Below are 13,682 nucleotides of genomic sequence, written 5' to 3'. Positions count from 1 at the left end.
TAATTTCTGCAAACTACAAAACGGAGCCATGACAGCGCAAAATAAAGGGTGTATATAATGTGGAAAGCATGCTCATGGCCAAATATATGACCACTGGTATGGAAAACAGTTGCAAAATTAAAAAAATATATATATATTTTTTTTAGCTGATTTCGGCTGTTTAAGCGTAGGGCAGTGATACGCAAAAGGGATCGGGCTGAAAAAAAAAAAAAACCTTGAAATAAGCATTCCATCCAAAATCACAAATTTGCCATTATACTCAATGGCAGGCAGAAGACAACATTGCCATTGAATAGTGGTTTCTAAGAGGGAAGGCTCAGTGTCAGACTTGTAACTAGGCATTAGCAGGCAATCCTATGCAAATGAGGGGAATGATACTGAATCCTAGATTCCCCCTCATGGCTAGCCTGCACCCAACCATGTTGGTGCAGGAAGACCATGGTGCAAGTCTAAGAGCTAGCTGACATCATAGAGGGGTGTGTCAGGCATACTGTAAGCTTATTGGAGCCCTGTGGCTCGGGTTTGCCCTTAGCTTAGCAGAGCTATGCAAGGGTGTGTCTGAGGCTGCCTAGCACTCGTTACATTGCCTAAATGGGTGTGCGCACTGTGCACCATGTTTTAAAGGGGAAAAAAAGTAAACCAGAAAATAGCAGCTCTGTGCACATCTGAGCACTGTGTTTGCACGGTGTGCCCCTTGGCTTAAACAGGAAGGCAATGGGAAGGGAAAACTGTAGTAGGAAGTTAATCAAGGAGCGCTAGCATAGCTGGCAGGTGAAATGTATCAGCAGCAGCCCATCCCACCACTATCAACTATGCAAACACCTTTCCCTCTGTTTTTTCCCACAAACTCTACACCACCGGTGTACACAAGTGGGGAAATTTTACCAAACAAAAGCAACAAAATGATAGAGACTGCAGCAGCTATCATAAATCAACATGTGGAAGAGGCTGAGGGTGGTGAGGATGAGAATGCTGATGACCAACCCACATTGAGGAGAAGGAGAAGAGTGTACAGACCCAGGGTAACCTACCAGGGGCTACATGAGCTGGAGATAGTGGAGCGCTATAGGGTGGAGAGGGACCTCCTACAGCAAATTGTTGAGCTGTGCAGGCCACACCTCACACACAGAACCAACAGAGGGGAACCCATCCCAGTGGATACAAAGGTATGTGTAGGCCTAAGAATACTAGCCACAGGTACCTTCCAAAGGCCAACTGGGGATATCATGGGGATCTCACAGGCATCAGCATCCAGGGTACTTCACCAGTTCCTGGATGCCATGTCAGCACATGCCAGTGAGCACGTATATTTCCACAACAACCGTGAAGCGTTCTCCAGCAATATGCGTCTCTTCCACCAAATAGCAGAATACCCTGAGGTAGTGCTACTGTAGACTGCACGCACATATGCATCAAAGCACCACCCGGTGAGCGGGGTAGGGTCTACATCAACCACAAAGGCTTCCCCTCCATCAACTGCCAGGTCATGTGTGATCCCCAGGGCATTATAATGAATGTATGTGCTGGCTGCCCTGGAAGCTATTACGACTCCCACATCTGGAATATGATGCAGCTGTACCAGAGATTTGCCAATGGGGACATCCCTTATGGCCACCAAGTGGGGGATGCCGGTTACACACTGGAGCCATGGCTGATGACACCCATCAGAAATGGAAACACACCCAAACAAGAACTCCATAATGAGGCACATGCACAGACCAGAATCATACTAGAGAGTGTGTTTGGGATGCTCAAGTCATAGTTATGGTACCTGGACACATCCGGTGGATGCTTGTAGTACTCACAAGCTACATGTATCCAAATTGTCATCATATGTGCCATGCTACACAATATGATCATGCAGAAACAGCTGCAGCAGGAACAGTGCCAGGCAGGGCCACACAGCCCCCCACCATTGCCAAGGCCTGCACAAGCACAGAGTGACTCAGAGGAGGAACAACCTAAGTCTGCCCCAGTAGGCAGAAGGAGGAGTGCCCAGTATGCCCAGGCCATGGCAAAAAGGCAATGCATAGCACATACACTGACATGGTAAGAACCCAGGGAATAACACCTCTCTGACTCGCACATACAGTAAAAGGGATTCCAAACATGACACTACCTGTGCTTAACCATGTATAGGGAGTGTACTATGTGCATCCGACATAGTCAGCCCTCCAGCATTATCCTCAGTACTGACACAGCCACAAGGTAAGTCACTCTCCCTATGAAATGCCGAATGGAGTAGTATGTGTTCTTACTTGTATTTATGGTATGGATGTGAGCATGCAAGGGAATCGGGTGGCTGAATTGGATGCCAGCAAATAGTAGACACCTATAGTGGCATCATGAGATCTGTAACAAACACTGGTGTCGCCACAGTAGCCAGTACTAGACAAGGTGACAAAAATCACTGCAGGAAATGTGGTGGGCCACATGTGTGTCCATAGGACACACACACATGCCAGTCGGGGAGACTCACATACCCAACAACAGTCTCATCCAGCAGGACAGGTGTAGACAAACACAAACAAAGGCTGTGCTAAGGCCTCTGATTGATGGCTATGGAGAACAGCCCCCCTCCAGACATACACAGACAGACTACAACATGTCAGGCAGTGGGATGTTAGTTTTGAAGGGTAAGAAGTCAGAAACTGAAATGTAGGTTAATCAAACCTAAGACCTAATGTACGCTGATATGCTTCTAGTCAGCATGATAGGTCAGAATACAGAATGAAATGGAGGAAATGAAATACCAGTACATTCATAGCAAATGTCTAGAAATATCAGGTGTACCCCCCAATCCTATGTAGAAATGTAGTAACATGTATGTGTAGGTATAATAACAGTGGAGCACAGATTACATGAGCTGGCCAAGGTAGCAGGATAGATTGTATCATGTGTACAATATGCAGAGCTGCGTGTGTTAGGTTGGTGTGTGTTGTATATTGTGTGAGAGTGGTCAGTATGCATGTATGGTGAGGTTTGTCCTGGCGGCCATTGGTCAGTAGTACCTATGACAGGGCCAAGTTCTCACAACTGCAGTGCCAAAAACAATACTTCCCAGCAAACACATTCCAGCAGTAAGCCATAGTAAATGTTTGGAAGTAATATGTGTCACCATCTGGAAGATGGACATGGCATGAATGTGGGCCCAGACATACAAGCAGTATACAGGAGGAAGTACCCCAGGCAGTGTATAATATGTAACTGTCAAATGGACACACCCTCGGAATTGTACATACAGTTTAGCAGCACATTAGTTGGGCTTGTAGTAGGGAATACCGATGTCATCTGGCCAAAGACTGGCAGACCACAAAGGTCACAGGTATGAAGTATTGAAAAACAGCTGATGTCCCTGCACAAGCCAGCATAAGTGGAATGCCCCATGCATATCTGTGAGTCAGATGCAAGTAGTGTCCATAGCACACATGCATCCAGCTCACCCCACCATCACCCACAGGTACCTCTCCGGTCTTATCCCTGCTGTTGGGAATGAGTACAATATGACCCTCACCTCTGTATGGCAATAGCCAAAGACTGCAGTATGCAGAACAGTTGTCCCATGCAGGTGTGTCCCTAGCTGTAAACAGCACCCTGCCAGCATCCACACCACTGGATCAATAATGACAGAAAGTATTGGCATTAACACCTTGCACACCTACCCTGTCACCCCAGGGGAATATAGTGTATTGCAGTCTGGGACTGTAGGAGTGACACAATGCAACAGCCTGCTACAGCTGGCCTGCATCACAACCAAATGGCCTACAATCTTCTGCCAAAGGCCTGTGTCTCACTCATACTGCCAATGTATGTTATATCATGGACTCTCAAATAACAACATAACACAGTCCACAGAACCCAAATGCAAGGCCATGTGGACAAATCCCAGTAACATGTCCTACTGCATGAACTGTGAACCAACACCGGATTACTGCTTGGATGAGGTGATAACTATAGGGAACTTATCAGATAACGTTTGCATAATGTTTGGAAGAGCTTAGAATAATAGAGTTAATATAGGGGGTAGAAGCATGGGTGGCATGGAGTATGTGAATTCCAAAACTCAGGTGTGTGCACATACTACCCCTGCCTGCAAACACAGGAATGGTGGCTAGACTACAATGTGAAGGGGTAATGTCCAGAATTATGACCCCTGCCTCTGGGTAACCTGTGTGAATCTGTACAACTGTGAGGTATGGCCACAGCAGGATATGACCATACTGTCATGTTGATGGATGTACAAGCATGGGATCTTCAGCCACCAATGTACCAAGGTGCTGAACCATTTACACAGACCCCGCAGCAAGTGTCTGCAGCTTCTCTTCTAGAATGGCATGATTGTGGAAGAATATGTAGGCTGCAGACCACAATACTGGACACAGCTGCATTCACCCTGTGTTCCCCAGGACATCACTGCAAGCAAATATGTATACCTGACAGTACTTGATGACATAAAACATCACAGTGTAAAACAGTACATATGTCTGAATATCTCAGCTAACACAAAGACATGTAGCAGAAGCAGCACAGACACAATTACCTACAGTAACCCACTATCCTTTGCCAATTTTAACCCCATATTGTCAACCGATCTACAGATATCCCACAGAAACAGGTTGCTAGCTGTAGGTGTAGAACACTAAAGCCTGCACTGGAGTACAATCTACATGGAATGGATTCACACATTCAATACAGAAGTTCATACTGGGCATGCTCCCACACTTAGAGAAATGAAGGTCATGTCTCATAACAAAATACTGAAAGGTCATACTGGGTATGCTCACACACATAATGAAGCCCATGTCTGGCAACAACAGTGGACTATACATATCTGACAGTCACAGATGTTAGTGCACACACTCCTCAGTACACACCAGTCATGCTGTGCACACACATTGGATAGGAATACACAGACATATATCCAAGGACAACACACTATAATGGACCAAAATTACACATACATAGATGTGTGGAAGAGAGTGACAGTGGCAAAGAGCCTCCCATCATGAGACCTGTCCCACCCAGTACACATTCAATTGGCTAAAACCACATGATGTGCAAATGTCAATCACCATAGACATTTGCCTCTGGTATCCCTCAGCACTATAGTGTCTGTGATGCTTGTGCTAACTGTGTAACATGACTGTACAAGTCAGTAATCATCTAGCAGTTGTATACACGTACCTGTGGAATATAAACCTGTGTGTGCCTGAGTGTTGTGTGTCTGCCTCTAGATGAATGGGTTATCACCCATGCACACACACTGCACTCCTCATCACCCTACTATTGCAAGCCTGCTGATGTCTTCATCTTGAAATACACCTTTGGGGAAGTAGTAACCCAGTAATCTCTGTAACATGTCCTATAACTGAGTAATGCTGTAGTGTGATGTATTAGCTAGGTGGGAGTTTTAATCCCAGACATGGCAACTGTGTGTGTTTGTCTGTGTAGGGAGCAATGCTTTTGAGGCCATTCACACTCACTACAATTTCAAATGCCCTAATTTGGCAGGGCTGCTGATGTCATTCACTTTGAAATACACCTTTGGGGAAAGAGTAGCCCAGTAATCTCCATAGCACATCCTATAACTGCATAATGCTGTAGTGTGATGTACTAGTTAGTTAGGAGTTCTAATCACAGACATGGCAACTGTATGTGTGCTTGTCTATGTAGGGATCAGTGCTTTTGAGGCCATTCACACTCACTACAATTTTAAATGCCCTACTTTGCCAGTGCTGCTGTTGTCATTCACTTTGAAATACACCTTTGGGGAAGGAGTAACCCAGTAATCTCTGTGGCACGTCCTATAACTGTGTAATGCTATAGTGTGATGTACTAGTTAGGTAGGAGTTCTAATACCAGACATGGCAAGTGTAAAGGTGCGTGTGTAGGGGTCAATGCTTTTGAGGCCATTAACAGTCACTACATCTTCTATTGCCCTACTTTGGCAAGCCTGCTGATGTCATTCACTTTAAAATACACCTTTGGGGAAGCACTAGCCCAGTAATCTATGTGGCGCATGCTATAACAGCATAATGCTGTTGTGTGATGTACTAGTTAGGTAGGAGTTCTAATCTCAGACATGGGAACTGTGTATGAGTGTGTTTGTCTTTGTAGGGATTAATGCTTTTGAGACCATTCACACTCACTACAATTTCAAATGCCCTACTTTGGCAAGGTTGCTGATGTCATTCACTTTGAAATACACCTTTGGGGAAAGAGTAGCCTAGTAATATCTGTGGTGCATGCTATAACTGCATAATGCTGTAGTGTGATGTACTAGTTAGGTAGGAGTTCTAATCCCAGACATGGCAAGTGTAAAGGTGTGTGTGTTTGTTTGTCCATGTAGGGGTCAATGCTTTTGAGGCCATTCACAGTCACTACAACTTCCATTGTCCTACTTTGGCAAGCCTGCTTATGGTATTCACTTTGAAATACACCTTTAGGGAAGAACTAGCCCAGTAATCTCCGTGGCATTTGCTATAACAGCATAATGCTGTTGTGTGATGTACTAGTTAGGTAAGAGTTCTAATCCCAGCAATGGCAAGTGTCAAGGTTTGTGTGTTTGTCTGTGGAGGGATCAATGCTTTTGAGGCCATTCACTGTCACTACAATTTCCATTACCCTACTTTGGCAAGCCTGCTGATGTCATTCACTTTGAAATACACCTTTGGGGACAGACTAGCCCAGTAATCGCCATGGCGCATGCTATAACTGCGTAATGCTATAGTGTGATGTACTAGTTAGGTAGAAGTTCTAATCCCAGACATTGCAACTGTGAGATTTGGGGTGTGTGTGTGTGTGTGTGTGTGTGTGTGTGTGTGTGTGTGTGTGTGTGTGTGTGTGTGTGTGTGTGTGTGTGTGTGTGTGTCATACATATCCTGTGTGGAAGTAGCGGTGAGTATGTAACAACAGGACTCATTGTGGAGCAGGTTTTGCAAATTTCTTATATGGTGGGCCTATTATATGTCACAATGTCCACCTTACAAGGATAACAGATGTCAAAGACCAGAGAGACTGGGGTAGACAATCCATAACCCTACATGTGACATCATGGCTTGGCAAACAGTATAGGCAACTCTTGTATTACCCAGAGAACACTCTCCACCCATGTCTCAAACACAAACACACTCAGCTAGGCAACAACCACTATGTTGGTAGTTCCCTGCATATTGCCAACAGATAGTAAACATGGTGTAATTGCAGTGGACTACAGAGGACATGGCACCCTGTCCCATCCCTACAATAGGCAAATCATTGCATACAGTGCTCCTTCACTATGTTCCCCTCTGGACGCCTGCAACAACTATAGAGCCAGCAAATGTAACCCACAAAGGGCATTCCATGCCTTATACACATGCCCTGTATGGACAGATGCCACTGACACCAGAGAATACTTGTATCATGCTGTCAATGTAGGTGCAGGGTCAACCTGGTGTCCATTGCCAGTTCTCACCACATGAGGTCAGAAATGGCACATCTGATGTTAACAATCTGTCTACACAACATGCCTCAGACACCCCAGGTACACTTCCACATGTCACAGAACATGCATGTGGGACGTGTGCAAATCCCAGACACTGTCCATGTCATGGAATATAGAACACATACATGGCAAGAATTACACAGCACTGGACACCCACAATAGTAACCCAAATGACTGGATGGTGAATACAATACTCACCTGTGTGGGCCATTCCAGACACTACACCCATGAGCCACACTGTAGACCATTGTCATATGGCCAGATGCCAAGGTATACCCTTTACCTAACCTTGTACAGCCTTCTGGCACAGTCAACCACTACACACCTGTGAAGCAATGCACCCACGCATGTCAGTACTGGCAAATCTGTGTCTGTGTGTGGAGTATAATGATTTGGACGTCATTCACACTCACTGCACATCTCATTGGCCTACTGAAACATGCCTTCTGATGTCAGACACCCTGACATACCCTTCGCCCATATATTATCCTGATAACCCCTGTGGTGCATGTGATACCTGTGTATTACTGTATTGTGGCAAACTAGCTAGTTAGGAAGTCTAATCCTGACCCTGCCAACTATGATAATGTATGTGAGACCCTGAGAGTGTATGGCTGTGTTGACCTTGACATCTGTTCATGTGGACAGGCATGTGTACTACACCTACCTTATCCCTCCTTTATCACCGTTGCAGATGTCACTCACCATCGAATATACTTTTGGACAGCTCCCAGACATGTAACCTCTGTGGCACATGCCATAACTGCATAGACATGTGATAGCAATACATAGTCAGACAGGGGTTTGAAACCCCATACTTTTAAGTGTGTGACACAAACATGCTTAGGTTTTAGTCTACCACCCCCTCCCTGTCTTACTTTGTCTCTGTCTCTCTCACTCCCTCTTTGGTGGATGTGGAGAAGTATGCCTGCTTTGCTTAGGCAACAGCTTGTGTTTTGTAAGTGATGCTCATGATCAGCTGATGGCCTCTGCATGAATTGCAGTCCCCCACTAGCCGATTGCATGTGGAACAGCTGTGGTAACATTCCCATAGCCAATGACATGGAAACACACTTATATAATTAAGAACATCATGTGGGTGTTGGCCCTTTTCATTCACTGTGGGCAGGACTTCATGTCAGTGTTTGGCAAACAGCATCACAGATGGTAGTGGGATATACCTCTAACAGCATACACTGTGGAGACAGGCCAACAAACAGGTGGGAAATGTTCCAGATGTGATTACAGAATGTAAGTGTTGCTCTTCTGCATTTGGAGTAATGTTGGTTTAACAGGGTTTGTGTGGATATGGCTGGTCTACATGATTTAATACCTGTCATGACAGTGTTATATGTTTGAGGAAACTCCCACCTGTAGGGTTATCTGCAGACTGGCCAGTGTTTGGAGTTTTATGTTTCTTGTGTTACTCACAGATCACCTATCTTAGAACTGCAGAAGCATAGTCTGAGGATTGCAGTCAGTACATGGTGACAGCCATGAGAGTTACTGACTTCATATCCCTCATAGGACATATGTCACAACAAACCCTGTTGCAACAGTAAATGTATGAGGGTATCACAACAACATGCCAATATTGGCCCAGTGTTTGTGCCTCCAGCCACAAGTCTGTCAACCTTTGTACATATGTCATGCAGTAAGAGGTGCTTATGTTCTGTACACCATTATTTAATGACATCATACCTGATAACAAGCCAGTCAGATATCAGATTGCTAGACATGTTATGTATAGTAGGGGTTATATTTGAGTTCATAACCTGGGCATTCTGTGGTTGTGTGTACAGTAGTGGGGTCTGTGTACTTATGATGATTGTCGACAGTATGTGTATTGCGAATATGTACTTTGGCCTGTGTACAGACTGTGGTAGATGTCATTGTTCTTGGTCCTGTTCTATCTGATGTTACATGCTGTTCCAGTGTATGGTACCCTGTCAGCTCACATGTTTGTAGGGCCAAACACACACGTGTCCCATACCACAGATAGGCATTGGACCACACAGTGTCGTGGCCCAGTATATGTAGGGTTAATGTGTGAGTGGCACATATGAGGATGGTGTGGATCAGACAGTCCATATAGTGTAATACTAAGCTTGCTTACCATATGTGGCTGTGGCTGTGTTCACATTGGTTGTGGGTATGCACTTTCACACAGGTGTCTCTTACTCTGTGCTGTGTCATGCCTGTAGAGCCTGCTATATTTGCAGGTACATGTGTATTCCCCCATAAGAAATGTAGGCCAGTGCTGTGGCAGTCTGCCTGTAGTTTGCACAGTGCTTTGTTACATGCCTAGCAGCTTAGTGTAATTACCCAGTGTGATGTTATGTCCAGATATTTGCCAGATTTACTGCTGCCGGACCACCATACCTGTTGTGTATTTCTGACAAAGCAGTGGGTTGCTGTACAGATGTATGTCACTAACTACTGGGTAGTATGTGGCAATGTGACCTCTGCAGCACCAGTTATTATGTGTCAGGACAGACAGGAGTGTGTGAGTGCATAAACAGTGTGGGCATATGTAGTCTACTATTTACGTGATATACCCTTGTACATGGCTGTTAACATCCACATTGTCATGCTTGGTCCACATGTCTCGCACTAAGGGGATCTGTATATACCTCTGGATTGACCAGAGTGTGCCAAACTGTCCACCTATATTAGTCATATCTCTGCTGTAGTCCACAGGATCATTACTGTGATAACAGTGGTACTGTACTATGATGACCTTAGGATGTCTGTCAGTAACTGATGGCACACATGCCAATAGCAGATGTGACCTCCCACACACAACATGTCTGTTAAGACAACCCCTGTTACAGTAGCAACAATGTTCATATATACCTGCAATGCATACATGACATCCCTGTGCACTAAGAGGCTGAGACTATTGGTGCTGAGGTATGACTCCACTTCATGTTTTGGACATATGGTAAACATATATATATATATATATATATATATATATATAGATAGATAGATAGATAGATAGATATAGATATATAGATATAGATATATACACATATACATATCTACATACATATATATATATATATATATATATATATATAGATAGATAGATAGATAGATATAGATATAGATATATACACATATACATATCTACATACATATATATATATATATATATATATATATATATATATATATGTATATAGATAGACATATCCACACAAGGGGAGTCCCTGGTGGTCTAGTGGTTAGGATTCGGTGCTCTCACTGCCGCGGCCCGGGTTCGATTGTCGGTCAGGGAAGCTTCAATGAACCTTTTGTTTCTTGGGAGGGTGGCCTAATGGTTAAGGTGTTTGCCTTACAAACACAATGTGCAGGGTTTGAGTCTCACAAAGGATAATTGACTAGGCTTAAAATGGCTCACAAGGGCAGTTAGCTTAGTACTAATCTATGAACCTACGAATCTATATATGTACACATATATATATATATATATATATATATATATATATATATATATATATATATATATATATATATACATACACACACACACACACACACACACACATATATATATATATATACATACACACATTTATATATGTCTACACATATACAGATATATAGATATATATGCACTTATAGATATCTACATATATTGACATATATATATATATATATATATATATATATATATATACATATATAATGTACATACACACACACATAATATATATATATATATATATATATATATATATATATATATATATATATATTTATATATATACAGAGAGATCTATATATGGCCATATATATGATGCACTATACAGATGTGTATAAATATATATATATGAATATATATGTGTATGCGCATGTAGACATATATCTACATATGTATATGTATATATCCATATCCTTGTCATGTAAACATTACTGTTGTGTATACCTTCCCAGATGTATCACACTGTATGTATCTGATATGTGTATATTTAGATATAACAACATATGTGATGCAACAGTAATATCACTAACAGGTACTATACAATTGTAGAAGTCACAGCAATTGTTCAATACTATTCAATATGTGCACTGACAGATATATTGAAAAAACAACTATCTTCACAGCTGTCATGGTGTAGTGTTTAACTGTTGTGACTATAGTGTACAGTGTCCTGGGTTCAAGACCTGCAAGGGCTGTTTATTTTGTTGCTGGGCAGATCAAGGGCTGCTGGATACAGAGTGGTTAAGGCAGTTTTGAGCAGCTTTAAGTGTGTTTGCATGGGTTTGTGTGAAGCTAAGTGGTGCTAAAGTACAGTTAAACTTATAGGCGCTTACACCATGTAGTATTTGCTTACCAGTGTGCAAATGTGCTTAGCTGTTATATTGCAGCAATGCTGACACCTGCTAAGCATGGCTCAGCCCTGGTAAGCAGTGCTCACATCCCAGTTTGATAACATAGCATGGTAATGATATCTGTAATAAGTGTATGCAATGCCATGTACATAACATGTGTCTATGAGTTGTCATTACAGTAGCAAGGGGTGTGAGTCTCCTGTCTGGGACACTTGAGTATATATGGCTTGTACAACACTCTTATCCATGTGAATGTGTTACATACAAGGGTAGTATCCCAGGTTATATGTAGTCACACTGGCATGTAGTGTATCATTATGTTACTACTGTTGACAGTGCTTTCCCAAGCAAAAGTAGATTGCTAATTGTAGTACTGGAAACATGCAAGCTTAGATGGACTCTGAGTCCTCACTGTCATGTTCCTGGTGTGTGAGCTGTGTCACATTATATATTTCCTACTGGATAATGATCTTACATGTGGAAAATAACTGTAGACTACTGTCTGTACAGCACATGTCAGTGAGGGCTGCCATCATGTAGTAATGGCATACCTATCGGTGTCAGACATCTATCTGTCAACACATTCATCCTACTGCATAGCTAATTGGCAAGCTGATGTTTGTCAATCCTTGCACATATGTGCAGATGTCAGGTATCCATCTTGGATATGGACAGGCAATCTATGCTTGACTGACACTGACATGTCTGCCCAGTGTGTTATAAATGGCACAGATAGGACTCACCAACCTGTACGCACCACATGCCATGGATATCTCCCCTACACTACCACAGTCAACAGAACATGCTTGGGTACAGGTCTCCAAGACAGACACTAACCATGTTATGTAATACATGTTGCATACATGACAACTGGAGCACCTAACCGGCCCTCTGTAGGAGGCACCCAGAGGATTGGCTGATGCATGTCACTCTCACCCTGAGGTTCACCACAGTGGTGTATGTAGATGGCCTGCTGGCACATGGCAGGTGGCATGATACCACTGTACACACACCCCCTACACTTCCCATCTCTCCATGAACAATAGCCAGGTACACACTTATGAACACCTGCACTGATGCACCTCAGTACTGACAAATGTGTATGTGTGTATTACTGAGAATATCAGTGTCTGTGTGTTAGTAGTCTTGTAGTTGGGAATACCCTGTAGCCCTTCACACCCACCGCACCACCCATTGCCATAGTTAGATGTGGCTGCTGCTGTACCGGACATTATATGTACCTTGTTATGCTCTTCTCCCTAAGGGCTACATGGGCCTTGCAGTACCAGCACAACACTGTTGTACAAATGGATTTTTTTTATTTATTTATTTTTTTATTTTGCATTTGTTAACTGGGTTAGTCTAGCTGTGCTTTTGGCTCATTTTCAGCAGAGACCCAGGTAGAAAAGCTCCACTGGACTAGAAAACAATTTATTAAATTTTAGTAACATAGTAGTAACAATTGGCTATAGGATATTACAAGCAGAGACCTAGAGAGAAAAAAAAGCTCCTCAGGCAATTCAGTTAGACATATTATTAACAATTGGCAGACAAGTATGTGAGTTGTTACAAACAAAGTTTTAAACAATTAGCAGAAGAAAATGTGACTAGTTACAATATTATTTTAGCTGCTTAGAGCAAAATGAGTTAATAGTTAGGCAGATGCTTATTTAAAGTGGGTAGGATCTAGTTGCATAGGAGTTTGGAAACAAGAAAGGAAAGTAGGAATGGCTAGTAGGAGATGTAGGGGAGGTATAGTATAGGAGACAGACTAGACAGGTAGGTTGTTTTGAGACTGTAAGAATTAAGAGTGGTAGGAGATAGAGGAAGGATTTTTTGGGGGAAGGGGAAGAGG

General features: G+C 43.0%; 1 protein-coding gene across 1 annotated transcript in view; it reads left to right on the top strand.

Annotated features, from left to right (window-relative positions):
- Positions 1–13,682, top strand: part of LOC122797794 (cubilin-like) — a 2,156,354-nt gene that overhangs the window by 453,917 nt on the left and 1,688,755 nt on the right. The gene's annotated exons all lie outside the window — the stretch shown is intronic.

This window comes from Protopterus annectens, chromosome 3.part1 (assembly GCF_019279795.1).
Source record: "Protopterus annectens isolate FY-2018-M chromosome 3.part1, PAN1.0, whole genome shotgun sequence".
Taxonomy (NCBI): domain Eukaryota; kingdom Metazoa; phylum Chordata; order Ceratodontiformes; family Protopteridae; genus Protopterus; species Protopterus annectens.
Note: the sequence above shows the minus strand (reverse complement) of the source record. Positions and strands in the feature narration are given on the sequence as shown.